Genomic DNA, 24,478 nt, shown 5'->3' on the forward strand with positions numbered 1-24,478 from the left:
ACAGGGGTTCTTTTTCCACAGATTTCTTGTTGTTGTTGATGTTGGTTTTTTTTCTAGATCTCTGCTTCCTTTGACCTCCTCAGGTTGCCATGCAGTCATGGGTAATGTCTTGATTTTGACTTCCCCTGTATGTTAAAGATCTAAGACCAGGTTGAAATCTGTGGAGGCCATCAGCATCAAAATGATGCTTGTGTCTCCTTCTCTCAGAGCTGCCACATCACACAGCTCCACAGGGCATCATTCACACAGGGCTGTGTATCGATCTGATAATCATACAATGTGATGCACAGGTGTTGTGTAAGACAAACACAATGCTAACCCATAAAACAAACCTAATGAAGTGCAAGAAAATTCTGGGGCTTTTTCTCATAATGACTACTTACGTTCTGAAATATCACATATAGATTCGCCTCCAATATTCTTTGTTTGGTGCCATAAATTCATGAGTTGCCCACCTGCTGAGTACTCCAGCACTGAACAAACCCACTGGAAGGCTCTTCATGGCTCCCTGCTTTGGCAGGTGCTCATGTACCAGAGAACTACATTGGACATATTTAATCCTGAGAAACAAAAAAGTAAGATGAGCATTAAGATGTGTCTTCTAGAAGAATCACCATAGAACAGTATCTGAAAAAGTCTACAATCAAAACAGGCTGTATTCAAACTTTTCCATCAGCCTTGCAGAGTCGTAAAATGATGTCATACATAACGGTCATGGGGATTATTTGCCTCTTATGTACATAATTTGCCCCAGGCCTAGCTTTGAGGGCTGCACTAAGGCACAGTGGCCTACTTGGTCTCCTCCCTCTTCACTGAAAAGTAGAAAGGTGGGCTACTGCAGCAGTCCTGTGTTAGAGTGCAGGTGTGTCAGTTAGTGCCTGAAAACACCAAGGAAACAGAAACCACCCAAGTACCTAAAGCAGAGATGACTTAATGCAGGCAGTAAATGACAAAGGTTCTTGTTTGGGGTCCCCGGGAGACCCAGAGACAAGGATCCTAGTGCAGGCAGTTTCACGGGGAGGTGATCCCAGGAAATACAAGTAGACAAGTAGTGGGATGGGCAAGGGAAAGAAACCAGTCTAAAGGGTCTATTACTAAGCATATTCCCAGTGTGGAAAGAGAGCCCAATCCCAGGGAACCCTGGGAGCTGTGTGGCCCTACCCCCAGGGGAAGGAAGCTGAGGTATTTCTTTATCAACACTCCTTCTGAGTTGTGGCTACTTCTGGGTACATTCATTCTCCAGCTTGCACTAAACATAGGCTGAGCATGCTCCAATGGCCAGACCTAGACTTGGCCAGTGAATCTCAGGTGTTCCACTAAGCAGCCTTGGCTTGTAAAAGTGAATACCAGAGGATTAGGGTAGGGTACCCCAGTGTCTGCTACAGCGGGTGATGGAAGGGCTGAGAAGCCAAAGAAAAGACAGTGAGGCCACCTAGAAATGAGCAGTTGCATAAAGTATCTACTACTTCTAGGCTAGAAAGACAACAGTGGGAATCCAGGTTCCTGAATCCAGAAGTTGGGACCAAAGGCAATAAATGGAACCAAGAAGAAATGGATGGTCCTGCAGGAGCAGAACAATGGAGAAACAGCAGGCACTGCCAGAGACACTGTCCAAGGCAGAAGTAGAGAGCAAATATCTTGGCATCTCCCTCCCGCCCTCCCTTCAATTTCTCACCAGAGACCAAACCTAACTGGGAGCCAGTAAACAGAAGAGTTGGAAAGTAGAACCTGCAAGGACTGGTGCCCACCCCCTCATCCCCCTTCCCTGACTTCTCAAGCCCCCAACCCACACCTATGCTACAGAGCAAAGCAGGGGAAGAGCAAGGAAAAGATATGAATGTAAACTAGCCTAGGATGGCACTGGGGGACCCAGTTTCCCCCACCACCTCCTCTGCACATGCACCTCTACATATTAGCATGAAGAGGAGTTCTAGATAAGGATGTATCAGTCCCCACGGAGATACAGGGACCACAGACTCCTTGGAACCTGTGTGATCAGGCCTCTGTCCTAAGAGAATAATAAGGTGGTAACACAAGTGTTCACTAACTTCATGATCCATTCAGGCTGACCCCCAAATCCCTAAGAGTGGGGCAAAGGACCATGGGGAGGTGTGGGATCTAGTGGAGGGAGTCTTAATTTCCACTGTAGGGGTGTGGTGGGTGGGGCTCAACAGTGCTGGGGAGCAATACAAAGACTGCTGTGGTGAAGCTGCAATGTTCTAAAAGTCCATTCATGGTTTAGCTGCATTTTCTAAACTATATTCTGCTAAATAAATATGATAATTGAATATTATATACTCTTCTGGAAGATTCAAAATGTGTGCTAGCATATTACAGACTCTGAGAAGTCCTACAACATTTCTCAAAACTTCCTTGAATGCCACCCCTCCCCATTTTTCTCAATGTGGAGTGCCTTTTACAATCACAAGGGGGAAATAGTCCAAAGCACAAAGTTTAAGAAACACTAAGCTAAAGAATCTGCTCTTAGAAGAGTGTTGAAATCTCTAGGAGAGTATATTTATAAAGTTTCTGGTGGGGTCTTAAACTGAAAAAGGAATCATAATGACCACTGGTGTGCTTAAGCCAGCTTGCACTAGCTCATGAGAACCTACGTTAAATTTCCTGGAATTTTAAGAGCTGGTTGATAAACACAGCCATTATTAAAAAATAAAATAATATGAACTTATAATTAAGTTTAATTAAAAACAGAGGTGATAAATATTTAAAACTCATTATTGTGTAATTATTTTACTGTTATCTGAGCTCTCTGGGTGATTTATGTCTATTGGCCCAGCAGAGTGGAAGGGAGAGCTACTGCGCTTCTCCTCCCAACTGTGTTCAGTGCTGTCACTTTGGTAGCTTGAAATCAGTCACGATGGGAGTACTTGCACTAAGGAAATCAGAAAATGCTATAATTCACGGCTTGATGTATCGTTTGTCTAGACTTACAAAAAAGATAGAGAAAATGTTAATAATGTAGATTAAACTTAAAAGCTGTCATTCTATAGGCATTGTTCTGTGAAGAACACACACAAAAATTGAGGAAATTTTCTTCCAGTATTCAAAAACTATAACCCAATTCAGCAAAGAAATTGCTAACATTTTTGATAAATAAGTGAAATTCTGACATGACTAGTGCCAAAGCTGAAAGGGGTTTCAGTTTAATGGATGTAATCTGTACAAGGGTAAGAAATAGTTTAACAATAGATTACACATCAGAGAAATGATGATAAATTGATTGGGGAAAAAAGTAAGAAGATTGGGATGCAACTCCATTTGTTAAATCATGGTTCAATTGCAACCATAGCTTGGCTGCAGATAGAAGAGTTCAGCAAAAATTGATTAAAGCATTCTATGAGAATCAATTGGCTATATGGAATTTACAGTAAAGAGTATTATATATTTTATTATTATTTGTAAATTGTGTGCTATGCATCCTTTATATCAGTAAAATTTACAATAAATTTACATGCGTACATATTGGATATTTTCTTTTTCCCTAGAGAGCTGGTTGTTAAACATTTACTAGCACACAATGGATGAAGTGCATTCATTTAAAGGTGATTCTGCCCCACAAGTTATATCATATTAATACCCTGAAGATGTCATCTGATACAAATATCTCTACATGTAGGAAAGTATTATCTCTCATCCAAGAATCATACTCCAGTGTCTCTTTCACTTCAATTTGCTGGGTATTTGTTGAGCATCTATCGTGTGCTAGAGAGGTTTCAGTAAATTATAGGGTCTTAGAGCTTAAGAAATCTATGAGACATTTGAGTTTAACTTTCTCATTTTTTAAGTTGAGATAAAACTCATATAACATAAGATTTACAATTTTAACCATTTTAAAGCATACTATAATTCAGTAGGTTTTTTTAAAAGTATATTCACAGTGTTGTGCATGACTAGAATCTAGTTTCAGAACATTTTTATCATCTCCAAAAGAAACTCTGTACCAACTAAGCAGTCACTCCCCATTTCTCCCTTCCCCTAGCACCTGTCCAACACTTATCTACTTTCTCTCTCTATGAATTTGCCTGCTTGTAGACATTTCATGTCAATGAAATACTCCAACATATGACCTTTGTCTCTGGTTTCTTTCACTAGCATGTTTTCAAGTTCACCCATGTTGTGGCCTGTATCCTTTTTATCCACTTTATTCCTCTTTACAGCTGAATGTTTCTGTGGTGTGGATATACCACATTTAAAAATTCATTTTTATTCTTTCATCAGTTTATGGATATTGAGTTGTTTCCACTTTTTTGGTTACTATGAAGAATGTTGCTATGAGCATTCATGTACAAGTTTTTGTTTGAACATGTTTTTAGTTCTCTTAGGTATGGAATTGCTGGGGTACATGGTAACTCCATGTTTAATTTTCTGAGGAATACCAGACTATTTTCCACAGTGGAATGTACCATTTTACATTCCTACCAGCCATGTATGAGGGAAACACCTCAATTTTAAAATGAGGATTCTGCTGCCTAGGAAGATTAAGTGACTTGCACAGAGTCATGAGAAAACTAGAACTACAATCATGCCACTCCTTTACACTCAAAGGCCAACGCAAGATGCTCTTTCTGAAATGCAAATGAAAACTACAATGAGGAATCACCTCACACTGGTCAGAATAGCCAACATTAAAAAGTCCACAAACGATAAATACTGGGGAAGGTGTGGAGAAAAGAGAACCCCCTTACACTGCTGGTAGCAATGTAATTTGGTGCAACTCAATGGAAAACAGTATAGAGATGCTTTAAAAAACTGAAAATAGACTTACCATATGATCCAGCAATCTCACTCTGGGGCATATATCAAGAGAAAACTTCAATTCAAAAAGATACACACACCGCAATGTTCATAGCAGCACTGTATACAATTGCCAAGACATGGAAGCAACCTAAATGTCCATCAACAGGTGATTGGATAAAGAAGATACATAGACGTGTGTGTATATATATATATATATATATATCTCAAATGGAATGTTACTCAGGTATAAAAAAGAATAAAATAATGCCATTTGCAGCAACATGGATGGACATGGAGATTATCATACTAAGTGAATTAAGCCAGAAAGAGAAAGAAATATACCATATGATAATCACTTTGTATGTGGAATCTTTAAAAAATGACACAAATGAACTTATTTACAAAATAGAAACAGACTCACAGACATAGCAGACAAACTTATGGTTACCAGGGAGGAAAGGGGGTGGGGAGAGATAAAATCAGAGTTCAAGATTTGCAGATACTAACTACTATATATAAAATAAACAACAAGGTGCTACAGTATAACACAGGGAACTATATTCAATACCCTGTAATAACCCATAATGAAAAAGAATATGTATGTGTGTGTGTGTGTGTGTGTGTGTGTGTGTGTGTGACTGAATCACTAAGCTGTATATGAGAAACTAACACAACACTGTGTATCAACTATACTTCAATAAAAACAAACAAACAAATAAGATGCTTTCTCTATGGTATAACTTAGGGCAGTAGTAGTCATTGCAGAAAAAAATTTCAATATTATTGGAAACAAAAAGGATGAGTTTCCAGATAAACTGAGTTAACCAGAAAGTTAAATTAATCAGAACCTCTACCTTGTTTACCCCTTACCCCCTGCCACGCTTCACCCCCATTGACCCACCTTCTCAAAGTTCTGCTCTGCTAAAGCCAACTCTCCAATAACACTCTGGCCTCAGCATAAACACTCAGAACAGTAAAATCACTGTTTTTAGGTAATTTCCTAAGAGAAAAGCCTTGACTTTTTACTATGCCTTTAGTCCTTGTTCTGTCATTCTTTTCCCAGGCTTGGACAATAGCAGATTCTCAGGTCTCACTGCTTCCTGTTTCTCCCCTGCTGACACCTATATCCTACCTGTCCCCAGACAATGACCCAAACAAGGACTAGTCACATGGTTCTCCTGTTGTAAATAACACTGAGCATTTCTCTGGGTTCAAACCCTTCTCAACTAAAGCTCTTCTTTCCTTCCCAGTTAATATCTGTACCCCCTCACTCACTAGCACTCAAGCTAGGCTAAAAAAACTGAGATCTCCCAACATGTCCAGCATCTTCATGCTTTCAAGATTTTTCCAGATCATAGTTAATCCAAAAAACAAGACTGAGAGCCTTCTATGTGCCAGCCCAGGTATGGGTTACTCTTCATAATTAACACATTTCCTGCCTTCAAAGATTAAACTCACAGAGCTTCCGTCATAGGTGAAGCTCCCATTAAACAAATTATAACAGTAGAATCTGATAAATAAAATAATAGATTTGCAAAGTGCAAAAGTAGAGTAAAGTGGAAGATTATCTAGGAGTAGTACATAAAAGGCTTCACAGAAGATGTAATAAAGGCTTGGAAGGATGAAGAGGAGCTCACCAAGTAAACATGGAGGAAAAGCAGAAGGAAACAGCCCCTGAATAAAGAGTGTCAAAAACATTAAGACATGGGAGGGAGTTCATGGGCAGATCTGGAGAGCTGGGCAGAAGGAGACAGGCTGGAGAACGGCAGGAGTTGGCCCCAGGAAGGTCTGCGTGTGCCAGACAAATGGCTTATGTGCCAATTAAGGAGTTCACACTTTGCTTTATGCAGAGGAGGGATAGTTGGTGTTTCACTATTAACTCAGGGGTCAGTTTAGGAAATGGATTTGAGGGCCCCCAAAGAGTGGAGGTAAGAAGATTCTTACCACAGTCCAAGTGAGAGATGAAGGCCTGGTTTAAGGTAGTGGGAGAGCTAACACCCCCTTTTCACCTGACAAGCCCATCAAGGAATGAACCACTGCTTCTTCTGTTATCTGGACTTTGTACAGACCTCTACCACAGCACCCCCCTTGTGGAAGTTTTCTTTAATACATCAGTCTTCTACCCACCTCCAGACTGCAGTTCTGGGAAGGCAGCGGCCAGGATACCTAGTATCCCCAGCATTCAGTACCCTTTCACTTCCTACAGTGCTTCTCAAACTTTCATTAGGATGCAGATTTGGGTTAGTAGGTCTTGGGTGGAGGTGAGAATCTGCATTTCTAGCAAGCTTCCTGTTGCATGCCAGCAAGGGCTTAGCACATAGACTTGCTGACCGAACAAGAACTGCTCCTGGAACCTAGGTTTACAGAGCACGCCCCTCCTCTGCTTCCTGGTCCTTGAAAAAGGACTTGACATCACATGCAATTGTGTCCTCAGTCAAGGGGAGAAACATTCTGGTAAAAATTCTCTTTGACTAGATCCCTTATCTTCAATGGAAATGCACTCCATTGTTGAGTCAGTCAGAATGGTGAACAAGTCCAGATCCTTCGGATGGACACAAGCAACAGGACAAAGAACCAATCAGTCCTCAATGCATTAATGAATGGACGTCCTTGGTAGGCAGAAGGCCCTTGAATAATTGATGAATGGGACTGTTCAGAGTTTGCTGCAGGTCTGGCTGACACTGCTCATTAAGGGCGATGATTCACTCTCTTCTATGGAACAAATTGTTCCAAGCTCTAACTCCACATCCTTTGCCTTTTTTTTCTTTTAAAGCATGCACCTGTGGAATTCAAATGCATGCAGTTGTGTCCAGAATAGAAATGAGAGAATGAATTCATGTCCTATGGTGCATAATAGAGCAACCTCAGAGGACTCTGCCAGTGGACTGAGCTTTAGGAAAGACTTCTTTCCTCAGAGAGGAGGAAAGATACAGATGCGTCAAGTCTGTGCTGATTGCAAAGATTTCAAGAGCAGGATGAATTGAAATGAGACCATCTTCCCCAATAAGGCTTGTTATTTGCTAGGTTTGGCAAAGGGACAATTGGTATTCAAATCGTGTGCCTATATTTTAGATTGTGCATCTGGGAGCTAATTCGATGTGTCCAGATCCTATTAGCCAAGTGTGTCTAAATGCTTAGGGTTGCCTTGTGAATTGGAACATAGAAAGTTTAATTTTGCTCTCAAAGTCTGACGGTTTAACTAGCACACGTCAGGCTGCTGTGACTCCCCTAATCCTTTCTCTGTCCCCCAAGTTTGGAAAGCTCTGTTTCATCTTTCTAATTTATCATTTTGACTAAAAGATGGCTATTAGTTTTGTGAAATTAAGTAAAACCAACAATTTCATCAGACACATTTCTGTAATGGTTATGTGTACAGATTTGGCCCTGATGAAACCCTTAGTGAGAGAAGCAGCTAATGGCCCGAGACACAGAGTCTCTTCTTTATATAACCAGAGAGACTTTAAAATTGAGAGATTTTGTGGGTCTAGCAAAGCCCAATCGTGCTGCAGTACAAGTGTGAGCCCTGGGAAATATCATCCATCCCTTTCTAGTCCCAAATTCTGCTCCACAGATGCTAATATGGCTCGGCCCAGTCCCCAGAGTATAATCTGGATTGGGTTGGGCTCAGAAGCTGGACCCAGCTGTGGCTCTCTCCTGACTGTCTCCAGCAAGGCCTTGAACTGATCTGGGCTCTGGGCTACTGTACAAAGGGCAGATTTCCCTGCTAGATTGGAACAAAGCAACCCGCAGGAATCCCGGTACCCAGAATGGTCAGCTCTTGATGGAGCTGGACCACCAGAAAAGAAGCAGGCATCTTCACCCTACTTGGATTGTGACCACATTCTTAGGATCTAATGAATCAGTGGTCCTTTGAGGTTGGGAGATCTTTGCTTTAAGACCTTTGTTCTACTACTTTCCTATGAGATTTTGATAGTTGGCTAAACGTAGGAGCTAGAAATGTGATGGAAAGGCAGAGATCCTCAGTCTCTTCTCTCATTCTTTGGTTCTTCCATCATTTACTGCCTATTGTCGAAATTTGGACTGGCTTGCAAACTCCTATGGCCCTTTGTGATGCTCATTTGGAAGAAGCAGTGTCTGGACAGCATTCTTTTGTCTTCTGGCTGATTCTAAAGCAACTGGGGATATTGGTCCAGACTGTCACATTCTTAGTTTATATGGGGAGCTTCTGCATTCAGCCCCAGGGCCTCTGCTTGGACATTGCAGGCCTTCATCCCTAGTCTCTGGTTTCTAATATCTTTTTGCTGAGACTGGGGTGGTCTGCTCTTCTTTCATTCCCACCTCCATTGTTGCTTTCAAGCTCAGGTTTCTGAAGGCATTCTGCATACCACAGAGATGGCACTGACAAGAAAGAGACGAGAGCACATGCTGGGGAAGCACGCCACACCAGGCAATGCTGACGGCTGCTCCTCCACAGTCCCCTCTCAGCTGGGCAGCAGCCAGGACTGCTGCTGCTGAGAAGGAGCCCTTCTTGGGTCACAGAGAGGGAGGGCACTTCAGGGGACTTAGAAAAGTAGACCCTGGATGCCCCTGCTGGGGGAGAACCTACAGGTCAGCAAGTCAACATCTGCCTGACACTTGAATCCCACCTTCACTATCCTTCCCTGTGGCCATGCAAGAGGTGCTTGAATAGCTTGAATTAGTCTGGATATTCTGAGAAGCAGATGTCAGGCAAGGATTAAATGTGCAAGGACTTTATTAGCAGAGATGCCTGAATGAAAAAAAATAGGGAGTCAGAGAAGGCTAGGAGAGCATCAAGATGCAATTCTGATCCTAAGTGATGCTCAGAAGGAACAGATTGGGTGAAAGCATACTAGACTGTCATGCAGTTCAAGGAAGTTTCAGAAAAACCTTTGGGAGGTTCTTGAGCCCCATGTTTCCCTGGAATGGATCTGCTTCAGCATCCTGCCACAGGTGGTGCCAGGCAGGGAGCAGCCTATAGGAGGCAAGTCCTCAGTGCAGATGCAGCAGTGGCGTTGCTCCTCCCCCAAGGTCTCCATGGGCTCAACAGTTTAAACTGCCCTGTCTCAGCCTAGCACCCTCCCCGTACAGGGTAGAAAGGACAACCAGACATCTGTGTGGAGCTAGACCACAGCAGAGGAGAGAGACCAAGTCTGGAAAGCAGGAAGCTGCAGAAACTCAAGCCTGACTCCCGTGGACACTCGGGACAGCCATTCAACCAGTGCTCAACGTCCAGGGATTACAAGGCTCCAGCAAGTCTGGATTGAAAGGGGAGGGCTCTGTGCTGGGTCTACAGCATTTCATTTTAACCTCAAAGTTTAGCTGTTTATAGGAAAAACCCAATCAATACAAGTGCTCAGAAATTCTTCCCTGAAACCCATTCCCAATTTTCGCCTAACCCCAAGTGACACATTTAAATAAATGTTGATCAGAACTTAGCGGGTGGGTTCACACTGGGAACAGCTAATTTGAAATGACCACTGGTTCAAAATCCCATTGTTTCTCTTCTGATTGGTAAAAACAATATTTAGGAGAGCTGGAAATGGCTCTTTTGGAAAATCTTGAGGAAATGACTTTAAAACACTATGAAATGCATCATAGAAATTCTTAGTGACAGTGTACAGCATCGTGGCCATCAGACTCTTCAATTTACCTGAGAAGTTTCTGCATTCAGCCCCCGAGGCCTCTGCTGGGACATTACAGGCCTTTATCCCTAGCCTCTGGCTTCTAATGTCTTTATGATGAGACTGGGGTGTTGCCATGGAAAACATCCCAGCTGGTGGGACAAAGTCAGGCTGTTTCTAGGTTTGAGTCTGGATGGTACATACTATCTTGTGGCCAGGCTTTGCTGTAACCATATTCAGAGATTCACATCCTGCTCCCCTCCCCAAAACACATACACACACACACACACACACATACACACACACACACACACATAAAGAGAGAAATCAAATAAGGAACAATGTCGATGATATTCCATGATATTTTTCCCACTCAATTCTCATTTTGATAAAATGTGAGATATAAAATTTAGAAATATTTAAGAAGCGTAGATTCTCCTGCTTTCTCTTATATCCTATGTGCAGTATGTCCAACATAACACACTGAGAAACTAGAGGAAGTAAATAAGAAAGAGGAGTTTTAAAGGAGGAAAATTATAAAGTGCAGATCCTCTTTCAGTAATGGATCAAAGATCCATAAAGGACACAGATAACAGATTCACAGGAAACCACAATGATTTTAAAATAGTGTCTTTTGCAACAACATAAATGAAGTTCAAAAATATTAAGTTGAGCAAAAAAGCTCCAAACAAAAAGAATATTCTCTGTAGTGTCATTTATATGAAGTTCAAAACTAATTTTTGGCAGTAAAAGCTGACTTTGTGGTTGTCTAGGGCAGGATGAAGGGTAGATTAACTGGAAAGGGCCGTGAGGTCTGGAGTGATGAAAACGTTCTGCATCTTGACTTGGGTGGTGGTTACACGGCTGAATACATGCAGCAGTGGGCTGAGTCTGGGTCTGGCTCTCACGTTCCTAAGAGGCAATTCTTAATCAGGATGATTTTGTGAGCTGATTGCTAAATCATTGCTAGCTTGAAATCAGCCATGGTGGGAGTATTTAAACCATGAAAATCAACAAAAGTTACAAATCGGGCTTTCGTTTTTTCCTAGAGAGCCAGCCTACCAGCAAATTCCTGAATAAGGTCATCAGACTTCATCAAAATTTACACTTAAGATTCTTGAGGTTTCCTGTATGTAAATTATGCCTCAGTAAAGCACTAATAGCAAAAAAAAGTTGGAGGATAAAATAGTGTCTTCAATTAGTGATCTAGTCCAGTTTTTCATCCTTGACTTTCACGCTCTCACGTGCCTTTTCAAGCCTCACGAGTTCTGTCTTCTAAAATGATTATAGAAAGTAGCTGATTTGGCACTGGGTACTCTTGAAGCCGATGAGCTTATTTAGTTTGCATACCACTACTTTTAATATGACATTTATCCTAATTTTTACTCCCACTTGTTATATACACTTACACACGCACAACATGTAAGTACACCCCACTTTTTACAAAATGTTTAATATGTAAAAATCTTAACATGCCAAACAGAGCAAATACTATATTACTGAATATTAACTTAGTTCACAAAGTACTCTTTTTAATTGGGTAAATCCCCCATGGCTTTCATGTTTTATTTTCATCATCGTCTTTTGTGGGTTTCTTTTTAAACCATAAAAAGGGCACATTGGCTGTGTCAAATTCAAGCAATACAAATAGTTAAAAGAAGAGGCCTCTCTATCCAGACTCCATCCGGAGTGCCACTCTCTAAAGGTAGCCATGGCTGAATGCTAGGTCCAGTCTTTTTCTCTACCCACATTATACACAAATCAATATACACATATATACACACAAATACTTTTTAAAAACAAAAATGGGATAATGCATAATGTCACTCAACTTGGTCTGTTTACTTAATATTCCATGGTCACCTTTCCTTTTCAGTGTAGATTAGCTCTACCTCACGCTTTTTAAAAGCTTCATAAGATACGTACCACCATTTGTTTAACCAGTTTCCTATATATTTAGGCTTTTTCCAAACTGTCATCATTACAAGATGCTACAGTGAACACCCTTGTATTAAGCTGACTCACTTTAAATTACTGTTTTTGTATATCAAAATGGTTGATCACAGTAATTTCATACAGTTCACGTTATACATTTGTATTTCTATAGGATTCACTTCCTGGGGTGGGATTGGTGAGTCAAAGCATACGTGCATTTTAAAATTTTGCAGCTATTACCACACTGCCCACCTAAAAGGTTATGCCAATTTATAACACGCTCATTTCCCCATGCCTGTGACAATAAAAAAAGCTTTCAGTCGTTTAAGTTTTTGCTAAAATTACAAAATTGTACACTTCAGTGTTTTGATTTGTTTTTTCATTATTATTGCGGAGGCTGAACATCTTTTTGTAGGTATTTGGCTCCCATAGCATTTAAATATCATTTGATTCTTCTACAACTCTCCAGACACACTCTTTTTTTAAAAAGAAAATCAAGCCTGTTTTTAAAAGAATTAAGGAATATGTGCCTATCATTAAAATAACCTCTTTTAGGAAGCCAGAATGGATTATTTTTATGACTTCAGTTTTCTATTTGTTTCTGTTGCAGACACACAGACATGTATTGCTTTTATGGGGAGTGATCTGCTTTGACCTCAGTCTTCTGTTTTCTGAATTTGAATCGCTTGGAAAATCCACTGGGCTTTGGCTCTGAGAAGCAGACAGTAGGCTCTCAGCAAGGCTGGCTGGCTTTGCAGCCATGTGTCCTACCTGCCAGCAGGGGGCCTCTATAGCCCTGAAAGACCTGGCCAGAGCTCCATTTTCTCCCTCCTAAATAAGCTTCATCGCTCTCCCCAACACAGAGGCAATTGCTGGCTTCTGCTTAGGCAGACTAATTTACTGAATTAAAGCCGTTTGGCTTCCACCATGGCAATTAGTATGCAAATTACCGGTATATTACCTGCCGAGTCATAAATTACATTGACAAACTTAATATTCACAGATTTAACATACCAGTGTGGGTAATTTTTCTATTTTTCAGTAGTTGTAGACCAGGGCAATTCACCACCTTATTGAACCGTTACACACTAAATCAACAGTTGAAAAATTAAGCATTTTTCAAAGCATTTTGTTATGCATTTATTTCTTTCAGCAGGCAGTAAAGTGGAACATTAAATATGCAATGTGTCGAAGAGTACTAAATGGCTGGTGAATATATTTAAGCCTAAAATAGTTACTCTGTAACTTTAGAAAAGAGACATAATGAAGGAAAATCTGTACCATGCTACAACCTATTGAATCTGCTTCACCATCGTTAGAACCAAGTATTTCCCAGCCCAGGGTTCCTAAAAGTGTGAAGAATCATTAATCCCCAATATGTGGTTCAAGCTAATGCTGCTCACAACTGGAAAAGGGCTGGTCACTAGGATTCAAGCTTCATAAATTGTCACCAAGGTGTTTAGCCATGGCATAGTATCTGAGCTTTGGTCATTAACTCATTAAATTAACTATACCCACTCTTTTTTCCCTCCTATTTTGAGTAAATAAGGTATTGAGCCTTAAGATTGGGAAATGGGTGGGGCGAGTCCTGGAGGGGATGGACAGGTCAAGTCCAAGCATGTCAGCACTATCCTTCCTTTATTCACTCAAGAAGCAAACTGAGCCTGCATTCTCTGCAAGGTCAGTGAAATGAATCCTATCCCTGGGGATTGAAGGATGGGTAGATGCTGTGGACGCAAAGCGGCGGCCGGTCGGTGAGCCAGTGACACACAAGTTGGTAAAAGAATTTACCAGAGATAGAGTTTAGGAATAGAAAGGAGTTGACTGGGGTATGCTGTCACAGACAACAGCTGGTCACACAGACAAGAGGCGCCTGTGTGAGCACCAAGGGCCGGTTATTGGGGTGTTTTGTAAGGTAGGGTCACAAGGTGCCTGATAAGCTTGTGCACAAGGCTCTGATTGGTTGTAGGTGAGTTAAGAGGTTTAGGGTTCATGAAGGGCGGTGGGTTTATGACTCTAGTAAGGTGGGTTGAAACAAGCCAGCCTGAGCTTTTGACATTATTACCTAGGGCTATTAGTTTGTTAGGGGAAATATGCCCAGTAAAGAATGTACTTTATCTGTTTTGGGATCACAGGTAGACATCTGACAGCCCAGAAATGGGGGACTCTGAAGGATGTCAGTTGGCCCAACAGCAGAGTCAATGTCCCTTAGATTTGTACCTGCTAATGGAACAGCACTAATCATTGAACAATCATGGGGACCCTCCTGGCACCAAATTCCTTCCCCCAATTCCTTTCTGCACCCTCCAAAAAATAAAACTACCTTTGCTTTAAGATTCTAACCTTGCTACTAAGGTGATCAAAGGACATATATAGTATTAATTAAACAAGAAGATTTGAAAAAGGTTACTAGAGTTGATTAACATGTGTGGATTCATACATGGGTGGATTATGCCAAATTGTAAGTAAATCGTGTGACCGATATATTTGGTGCTGAATTTTGAAAAGAATTTATCCAGAGAATATTTTCTTTCAAATTAAACAAAAATGTTGTTCCCCTGTGGAAATGGTGTGATGATTACTCTTAAATGTCAATCTGGTCATGGGATGCCCAGATAGCTGGTTAAACGTTATTTCTGAGTGTGTTGGTGAAGGTACTTTCAGAAGAGATTAGCATCTGAATTGGTGAACTGAGTAAAGCAAATGGCTCACCCCAGTGTGGGTGGGTATCACCCAACCCATTAAAAATCAGTAAACCAAAAGGAGGAGGAAGGATGAATTCACTCTCTGCCTCACTACTGAGCAAGGACATCTATTTTCTCCTGCCCTCAGCATTCCTGATTCTCAGGATTTCAGACCCAGACTGGAATCTATCCCATTGGTCCTCTGGCTTTCAGGCTTTTAAACTACACTACTGGCTCTCCTGGGTCTCCAGCTTACAGATGGAAATGAATTGGAAAGACCTTTCTGTGAGTTGGGAGAAGTGAGTGAGAATGATACAAGCTGAAGGAGGAAAATATGAATGCATGCATTTAGCAAATTCTTCCTCCTTTCCATAATCAATCAAAAACAACAGAGCATGGAGAGACACATAAAAAGGACAGGCTTACACCAACCACACATCATAATGTCCCTGTGAATAGACTGGAAGCTGAGGGCATTTGGGCTGTTACCACATCAACTTGCATCATGAGCTGCGGTTTATGGGCTGACTTAACCTAAAGGTGAGAAGTGGGGAACTACCCTCTCTTCTTAGAGAAAAGAAATATCTTTGGTACCTACATTGGCTCCTGAGATTTTGTTTCAGCCTAGTGTAACATGGGGTCATTGTCAATGTTTAAATTCTTACTTCAACGGAAGTCAGACTCCATTTCCTCCAGAGGTCAGATCTGTTGACAAGTGCACTGAGAGTGACTTCAGGCCAGTTCTAAGGTGAAATGAGAGGCTGCTGAGTTCCAGGTTGGAGCCCGGGTCTCCCTGCTCACTCTCAGCTAAAGGTAGAACCCCAGCCTCACAAGGATGTTGTTCCAGGTGCTAGAAGTGACCCTAAATGACAGTGACCCAGACTGCTGGAAGGAGGCAGTAATTCAAAAGACCCAAAGGGTTGATACTGTTTTGTAAATAATAGAAAAAAAATTCCCATTTCTCTATCCTTACATGTAGACCAAGTACAAATTTTAAAAAATAAAAGAAATAATCAGAGTATATACGTTGTAAAATATGTATGTATGTGTATAAATATATATGAACAAATCTTCCCACTATTTTGTGGAGACAAGTCAATTTCATCATCTAGGAGTTTCTGTCCCTCAATTTTGGTCTTGCTTACCCGCTGTGTCATTGATGGGAGGGCAGGAGAGTGAGAGGAATATTTTCACTTTCTCTGCTTGGTCCAGGAGTTAGATTACAGTCACATGGTTCTAGAACTGTGGAACCAGCGGATTTATATTTTTAGAGGCAACTGGCAAAGTATATATGGAAAAGAGGTCAAAAGTGACAGGGGCAAAGCGTGGGCAACTTGCAGTCACTTCCTTTCCTGGTGTCATCTTACTTTGCAAGTGTTAACTCTGTAAGCATTTCTTATCTCCCTTTAGACACAGGAAAATAAGGCAGGCAGTGATGAAGCAACTGGCTTGAGTCAACCCAGCAAGTTACTACCAATGGTTGAGGATTCAGCCTTTCTAACTTCAAACCCATCATCCTGCCCTGACCCACAGCCATTTCCTCTTTAATCAAATGCACGTTGTTAGGGCTTATGAAAGTGAACCTTCAGAATCCAAAATACATTCCCCTAAAGCAGCATAGTCATTCACTGTAAATTCTTATGAGAGCAAAACACATTTTTTTTAACATCCAGAAGAAAAGATATTGTAACTTCCTGTTTCCTTGTGTAACAGTTATTGCTGTCTATACCTAAATAAGTGAAGGCAGTTCTCCAGAAATGAAGAGGGGTACAGCCCAAGTGTTCCATTCATTTGGTGCCAGGCACTTCATTAGAGAGACCAGACAGGGTCACAGAAAGGAAGCTTTGTGTATTCACCCAAGGGAATAGACCTTTAAACAAGTTGTAATACAGACAGCCAGATATACATGCATATATAGATATAGATATAGAGTTATATATATTGTGTATATATAACATATATAGTTACATATAATATATGTGATATATATAACATATATATCATAAGAATAAGCAGCAGGGTGATAGCTTTGAAAGTCTGGCCATTCATTGCCTTGAGACAAAATTGTTCAAATTCTGTCTTCCCCTCAGCCTATCAACAACTAAACTCTGTAGACTCAGCTCAGAGAGAAAGAATTACTACCACAAGGAGGAGATACTAACACCTACCATTATAGCTTATGTGGAACTAGAAAGAAATAGATCATACTGATAGAGAAGCCAAAGAAATGCCAGCTCTTTTACTGTCTTGGAGAGATTGGAAAGGGAGCAGAGGAGAGCTGAGAGAAGACAGATGAGTAAACAATGAGACCTGTTCAGGACTTTTCTGGGACCCTTGGCCTACAGAAGTAGGGGTGTTAAATACATGCAGGGAACACCAAGAGCAAGGTTATCTTCACTCAGTTCCCACACTGGATTCTGGGAATAGAGGTTAAAATGCATGATCACATGGAGAGGTCTAACTGGCACTCATGAGCTAACCCCAGCTCCTGTGTGGGATGAATATTTAATTGAGAGTCAGCCATGAGGTCCACTGTGATGGGACAAGCTGACCTAGAAGCAGAGGCTGAGATGAACCACCAGCCCAGGGTATTGGATGGAGAAGTCACAGAAATCCTAGAGTCTGCTTCTTGTGAGAGCTGAAAGAAAGTTGAGTCATTGAGAGAGATAGCTTATCTTTCTTGGGAGCACAGACAAACCAAAAGAATGGATCACAAGTTCACTGGTCACATATAGCAGCTTTGGAGGCCACTACTGCACCCAGAAAGCCAAAAGCCAAGTGTTCCCAGCCCATCACTTTAGAGGCCAATCAAGAAGGAGACAATGTAAACAGAGAACCAGCCTGAGGCCAGTCATTCCATCTTTGCACAAGGCTGTCATGACATTGGAATGTCACCTTGGGAAAAGAAGCAAGAAAATGTGAAAGCAACTTTCAGAGACTGTCTTTATTCCAATGACATTATTTCCTAGAGAAACAATTTAAATTTTTATATCAGACTCAAGTTAGCATAAGGATTTGGCACTTAATTACCAAAAAATTAAAGTTCTATTCTCTCCATTCAGCTGAGTTATACTGTATGCTAAAGATTACAAATATCCAGTATAGTATGAGTTCTATCTCCTAATCTATGGCTTTCCTAGGATACTGGTACAGCCTATATTATTATCTTCATTTCACATCAGAAGGTTGTGTACACACCTTGGAACACCAGTTTTAAAAGCAGATCCCAAACTGAGAGGTAATAATGTGTTATGGACAAAGGTATCTCAATAGCTTAAAAGTAATAAAATGCAGATCATGGAGTGGAAGATCCTACCAAACTACTTGAATATCATTTTATTTCTGTTTCCTTTGTAAAATAAAATTATATTTAGCCTGAAAAAGGGTTCAACAAATACAGTAAGGTGTCCTAAATGTGTTCAAATCTCCTTACCAAGAAAAAATGCCTTCCAAGATATGAAAAGAACTTGTCTAAGAGTGCACCCAACCACTGTCACTAATGTTTCTTTTCAAAGACAGGAAAACTAAACATAGTTGCATGTAGAACAAACTTTCGAAGAAGAGAAAGCTGATGCTGTAAACTGGAAAGTGGTGATACTGATATCAGTCCTAGACCAGAATCTAGAATGGAGAGTTAGGACTGGACCATGGTTCCTTAGCATAGGAAATGGTGATCAGTTAAAAATAACACAGATTGAAGTAGGGTTCCTTCTGGATATATGCCCAGGAGTGGGATTCTTGGGTCAAATGGTAAGTCTACCCAATGTTCATAGCAGCACTATTTATAATAGCCAAGACATGAAAACAGCCTAAATGTCCATCAACAGATGACTGGATAAAGAAGATATGGTATATTTATACAATGGAATACTATTCAGCCATAAAAACCGAAAACATAACGCCATCTGCAGCAACATGGATATTACTGGAGAATGTCATTCTAAGTGAAGTAAGCCAGAAAGAGAAAGAAAAATATAATATGAGATCGCTCATATGCGGAACCTAAAAAAACAAAAACAAAAACAAAAACATAAATACAAAACAGAAACAGACTCATAGACATAGAATACAAACTTGTGGTTGACGGGGATGGGAGGTGGGAAGGGACAGACTGGGATTTCAAAATGTAGAACAGATAAACAAGATTGTACTGTGTAGCACAGGGAAATATATACAGGATCTTTTGGTGGCTCACAGTGAAAGAGAATGTGACAATGAACGTATGTATGTTCATGTATAACTGAAAAATTGTGCTCTACTGGAATTTGACACAACATTGTAAAATGACTATAACTCAATAAAGAAAAGTAAAAAAGATAAAATAACACAGATTCACAATGAACAAATCTTGCCAGACCACTCCTTCTTGCTCCCTGTGGCAGTAATGCTAGCCTCGTTAAAAGCATGCCTTAAATTTTGCACTTGAATTCTAGCAAAGGATGTAGAAGGTCTTCATGATGGACAAGATGAAAAAAATGTGAGCTGAATCACAGTATCATGGATTTGTAACTTGATCAGATTGGTGATCAAGGCCAACATGATGGAGGCTCTAGTGTGAGCTGAGAGGCTCTGTCTTTGGCCTGGTTCTATTTTTTGAAGCAATGACTTAAATGAGAGTAGTGACAGCAGCTGATGAAATCCATGAGTGGCATGAACCTTTAAGGGAATGGCAATATATTGAGGGACAAGACCAGGATCCAAAAAGATCTCAGCAGACTAAAAAGAAGAGTAGATCTAACCTGATTTATATTTAATGGTTCTGCTCTTTGATGTTAGATCCTCTGTATCCTCCCTCCAAGAAAGGTTAGCAACAAAAACATCACGCCAGTACAGAAGGCCAAATAGCATCAAGTTTAGGAGTGTCTGCTTTGGAGTCAACCTCTTTAGGCAAGTCTCTAACTCATGTGAGCCTCAGCCTACTCACAGTATGGGCTAAGGATACTTACTATGTCGTTGGGTTGATGTGAAGATTAAATGAGATGCAGAAGATGCAAAGCATTTAGCACATTGCCTTGCCCATAATAAGCACTCAACAGATAATAACTATATATAGCTATACACACACATAGTGGCTTAGCAGGAGCATGTGTGAAAAAACTTGTGGTTTAAATTGACTCCAAGTTCAACATGAGCCAGTGATCTGATGTGGCCTCCAAAAATAACTGATTCAACTTCAGTTGTCTTTAAAGAGCCATGGTAGTCTGAATCCGTGAAGCAACAATGCTTGCCAGATTTAACATGACTGACATAAGCCTGGTATTCTGCTCCCAATCTCTCACTGTTAGAAAAGAATTTTGTAAACTTAAACCTGTCCAGCTAGGAGAGCCTAAGACAACAAGAGCACTTGAAACCATGGCCTGTGAGGAACTGGAGTTGTTTAGCCTGGAGAGAAGAATCATGACAGCTGTTTCAAATATTTTTAGGACAGTCACATGGGAGAGGAATTAGTGTTGTTCAATGTGAAGCCAAACTGGCATAAAAAATCTTTCTACATAGGAAATGCCAGGGGTTTGGAAAAGGCACTAATTGACTGAAAATATAAACAACAATAATGAAATAAGAGGTTTCACTCTACTTTGAAGAAAGTCTAGTTCAGCCTTGAGCTAATTTTCGGATCATTAAGCATGGTGGATCATCTCTTTGAAGAAGCCCTTTCCGAAGATTTTGATCAGCCTCATGATTAGGTACACATCATCACCATCCTATTTTCAGGGAATGAAAATTAAATAAAAGAAAGGCACTTCAGTGATTTTCCCAGGTTTGAAGGGAGATTAGAACTCACCACTCCATTTTTCTCTCTCTTCACACCTCTGTCTGCTGAACACAAAGGGCTTTGATCCTTCTTATCCCAATTGGCCATCTCCTTGGAGTTATGAATATGGCAATGGCTTAGGATAATATCCCACCACTCCACCTCTGTTTGAGCTGTGTTTATTTTTTACCCTTATTTTCAAATTTCAACACCCTAGGAGAATGCTATGAAAGCATTTTGCAGAAAGATATGTAGTTAGCTACCATGAAACCCAGAGCAATACACAGTGACTTCAGTTCAAATGCGCATGATTTCTTGAACACTATCTCAAATTCTCATTTGTTCATTGCCCGAATACTCTCTCTGTTTTAAAATATGCTGATTTTTCTCAAGGAACCGGAATCAAGTGATTTGTATTCTGGCCACAGCACAGAGCTTTGATGGAATAGGCTCAGGTTTCTCTCACCTGATCACTGTATCTAAACGAGAAAAAATGGAATCCCATTCACAATGCAAATATTACAGAAAACCAGAAATCATTCTGCCTTATAATCAAAACCAGAAAGCTGTTATTGTAGCTCTGCACCATTTCCAGGGACTATTAATTCACTGCAGAAGCACTCTCCTAAAATGAAAGTCTGGGCAGAATGACATTGTTTCTACTAAAGAACCACTTTGTCTTAGTGGCATCATTTCCAAAGTCATAGATGAAATTGACTGACAATAGCTGATTAATCTGGGTACTTTGTTCTGGTCACATATTTGTTTCAGAATAAAAAATTAAATTCAGTTAAAGCCAGGCAGAAATTAAGTAATTAAGACAATGACTGCCCTGGTGACATTTATTACAGATGGGAAATTAGAGTGCTTTCTTGAGTTAAAATTATATTTCATAATCACTATGAACTTCTTGAGGTAAATCTAACAGCATGATTGTTGATTCTGAATATTTAAAGTATTGTTTGAAGTTTTCCTCAGGATTTTTTTTTTTACATTCTTCCACAAAACGGCAGCAAACTTCAAAGGATCCAACAGTGATTTTCAATTATATTTATGATTAGCTCCATGAACAGCCGACTTATTAAAAAGAGCAAAGGCAGTAACTTGGACCACTTGGGCATTGGCATCAAGTTTCAAAGTTACATTTGGCTCTTATAGAGGGTAACAGACTTTGTGAAGAGTTGATCCTAATTCTATTTTCTGTTGTTTTATTTTGTTTTGTTTCAATTTTCTAACAATGGCTTTCCAAGTTTCGGACAGCACTGTTGCCTTCACTGAAAGGTAAAAATCAAATCAAAATAGCTTAGGTGTTCCTTTTTAAAAAATGAAATAAGAGGTCCTTATGCTGCCAATCTATTTCTCTTTGTTATTTCCCTTGGATTTTTTTCTTTGGTTTTAGGATTCATTTTAATAGACTATTACATCATTGACAAAATTATAATAATTTTATATATGGTCTTGAATTATCATGATGCTGATTTCTGTTGATAAGGTAAAACACCAAAAATGTTTCGATAATTATAGGTGAATTATATCACTCTGAATTGAAAGTCCTAAGGAAATAGGACCAATGAGTCAGCAGGTGATGCTCTTTTTTTTTCAGGGTTTCAAATAATGATTTCTAAGTATCATCTCCAATTTTAACTGGAGATACCACTTTTCACCTCTAGCTCTCACACTTCCGTGTCACAGCTCTGCTATGAGTCAGTTTCCAAAGGGGGACTGGGAATTTATTTCACAGAGGAGAAGCTGTTGCTTATACCAACAGCCACATCAATCAAATGCTCTGGAATTCAAAACAACCATAATGACTTTATTCACGGTGGCAGAATGTTATGTTCTTTACAAACCAAGGCAGTCTTGTCATGGGGAAGGAACATAGACTGACACACTGGAAGGAAACAACAGGGAGAAGGATGGAGCTTGAGACTGGAATTGAGAGGAATGTCTGAAGCTAGCACCCTACTCTGAACAGAACAGGTTCAGCTATTGGCATCTGTTTCTCTGTAGTCTCCAGACAAAGAGCTTCAAGTAGCCAGCCTCTGATAGAGGCTCTTTAACAACCTCCCCTTGATTTATAACCACAGCTGGAGTAGTTATCACTGGACCAAGACCAGTCACCACTCTCAAAGTTGGCCAAATTTTACAGGCTAGTTACAAAATTCATGCAGCATGGTGATTATCCATGAGCTTAGAGTATGTTGAGCACACTGAAAAGTGTAGATAGTGCTTCGGTTTTCATTTGCCCCAAGGTAAGGGGTCAGAGATGCCCCAAGGTCAAGAGCATCTCCCACTGAGGTGTGGGTGCAGATTCGTCGGGGCTGAGTGCAGATGGCTTGTCAGGTCCCATTTTCCCCCTGGCCTCTTCATGATATTACAATGAAGCCTTAGCTCTTCACCTGATGTAATTCTTGGAATGTGATACTCAATGTACACTAATGCTGAAATGAGAACATTTTGAACATCCTTAATTACAAGATGGTAGGGGCAAGGAACTCAGTCAGCAAAATACAGGTTAACCTTTTTTTCTCCTACTAAAATTGCAAGATATTAATTTATTGCTGACAGACAATTCACTGCACTTTTTAAGAGCTACAGGTTACATTTTCAAAGTGTTTATCTCCTGCTTTATTGTGTCATTACAGACAATGATTTTATTTACTACAGACATCTACAAGTTGAATAAAGGGAGCAATATTCAGTTAAAAGGGAAGATGCAAAAACTCAGGTTAACCAGAAGCCAGTGATTTTCCAGTCACGAATCAAAGCCCAGTAGAACTATGTGGAGAAACCAACCTCCCGGTCCTTCACTGCCTTATTTCATTCTCATTGATGAGGGTCAAGAACCAAGAACTCTGGTTACCACAAGAGCAAAAGTGAAAGAGGAGAGCAAGTGAAAGCTCTGTTGATTCAAGTAACCTACTACTGTACAGAAATATACTTTCGAAAAAGACCATCAGGAGCTTAGATCAACAAAAGCAGGGGTTGTTGCCAATAGACCTCTAGTCTTTGTTCCACAAAAAAAACCACCTCAGTATGACTTTCAGAAAGAAGGATTCTTTGAATCTGAGTTCCATCTCAACTAATAAGCATGTCCAACAGTGGCGACACAGTGACCCCCTCACCACCACCACCTCCATCCAGATCCAAAAGGTGATAGGAAACTACACAAAACCTATGAATTAAATGAATTTAAAGACATAAGGATGAAGAAATTGGTGAGTCCTTGATATTTGGGTTCACTGAGTTCTCTGGATTAAGGATACCACACAACGTATAACTGTACACTATTAATACTTATTGCCACAGAATTCAGCTTCTAAGTCTCTCTTTCTCTTAAAAATGCTCTTGGGAAACATTTCTAAGCCTTCATTGCTCTTGAACTTCACAAGAAAACCTGAGGGTACTTTTTTCATGGAAACACAGTAGGCTGTCTTTACATTTGGTCTGTTGTTTAATTTCAACTGCTTTAGCTCCCAGGGTTAGCGATACAGTTTTAGGGCAATGCCAGTGGGAAGTTTATTCAACGCCTTCAGTATCTCTTGTGATTGAAAGCCATACTGAGTGAAAAGGGCCTAATACTGTGGAGATGGAATCTGATAGTTTCCTCAAAGTGGAAGGGGAAACAATTTTTTTTTCTTTTTTTCTTTTTTTTTGCATACAAAGGCTGACTAGTTCCACAATGACCATTGCAGAGCAAAGTGATCTTTCCCTATTAGAGACTGGCCCTTTAATTGAAGAAGATTTTC

General features: G+C 40.3%; 1 protein-coding gene across 7 annotated transcripts in view; it reads right to left on the reverse strand.

The window, feature by feature from the left end:
* Positions 1 to 24,478, reverse strand: part of ZNF366 (zinc finger protein 366) — a 287,106-nt gene that overhangs the window by 132,036 nt on the left and 130,592 nt on the right. For 3 of the 7 annotated variants that reach the window (XM_074359602.1, XM_074359606.1, XM_074359599.1), the window contains one exon: positions 384 to 560. The exons of the other annotated variants lie outside the window; for them this stretch is intronic. The gene's annotated coding sequence lies outside the window, so the exon portion shown is untranslated. The remainder of the gene's footprint in view (positions 1 to 383; positions 561 to 24,478) is intronic. 7 annotated transcript variants of the gene reach the window in all.

This window comes from Camelus bactrianus, chromosome 3 (genome assembly GCF_048773025.1).
Source record: "Camelus bactrianus isolate YW-2024 breed Bactrian camel chromosome 3, ASM4877302v1, whole genome shotgun sequence".
NCBI lineage: Eukaryota > Metazoa > Chordata > Mammalia > Artiodactyla > Camelidae > Camelus > Camelus bactrianus.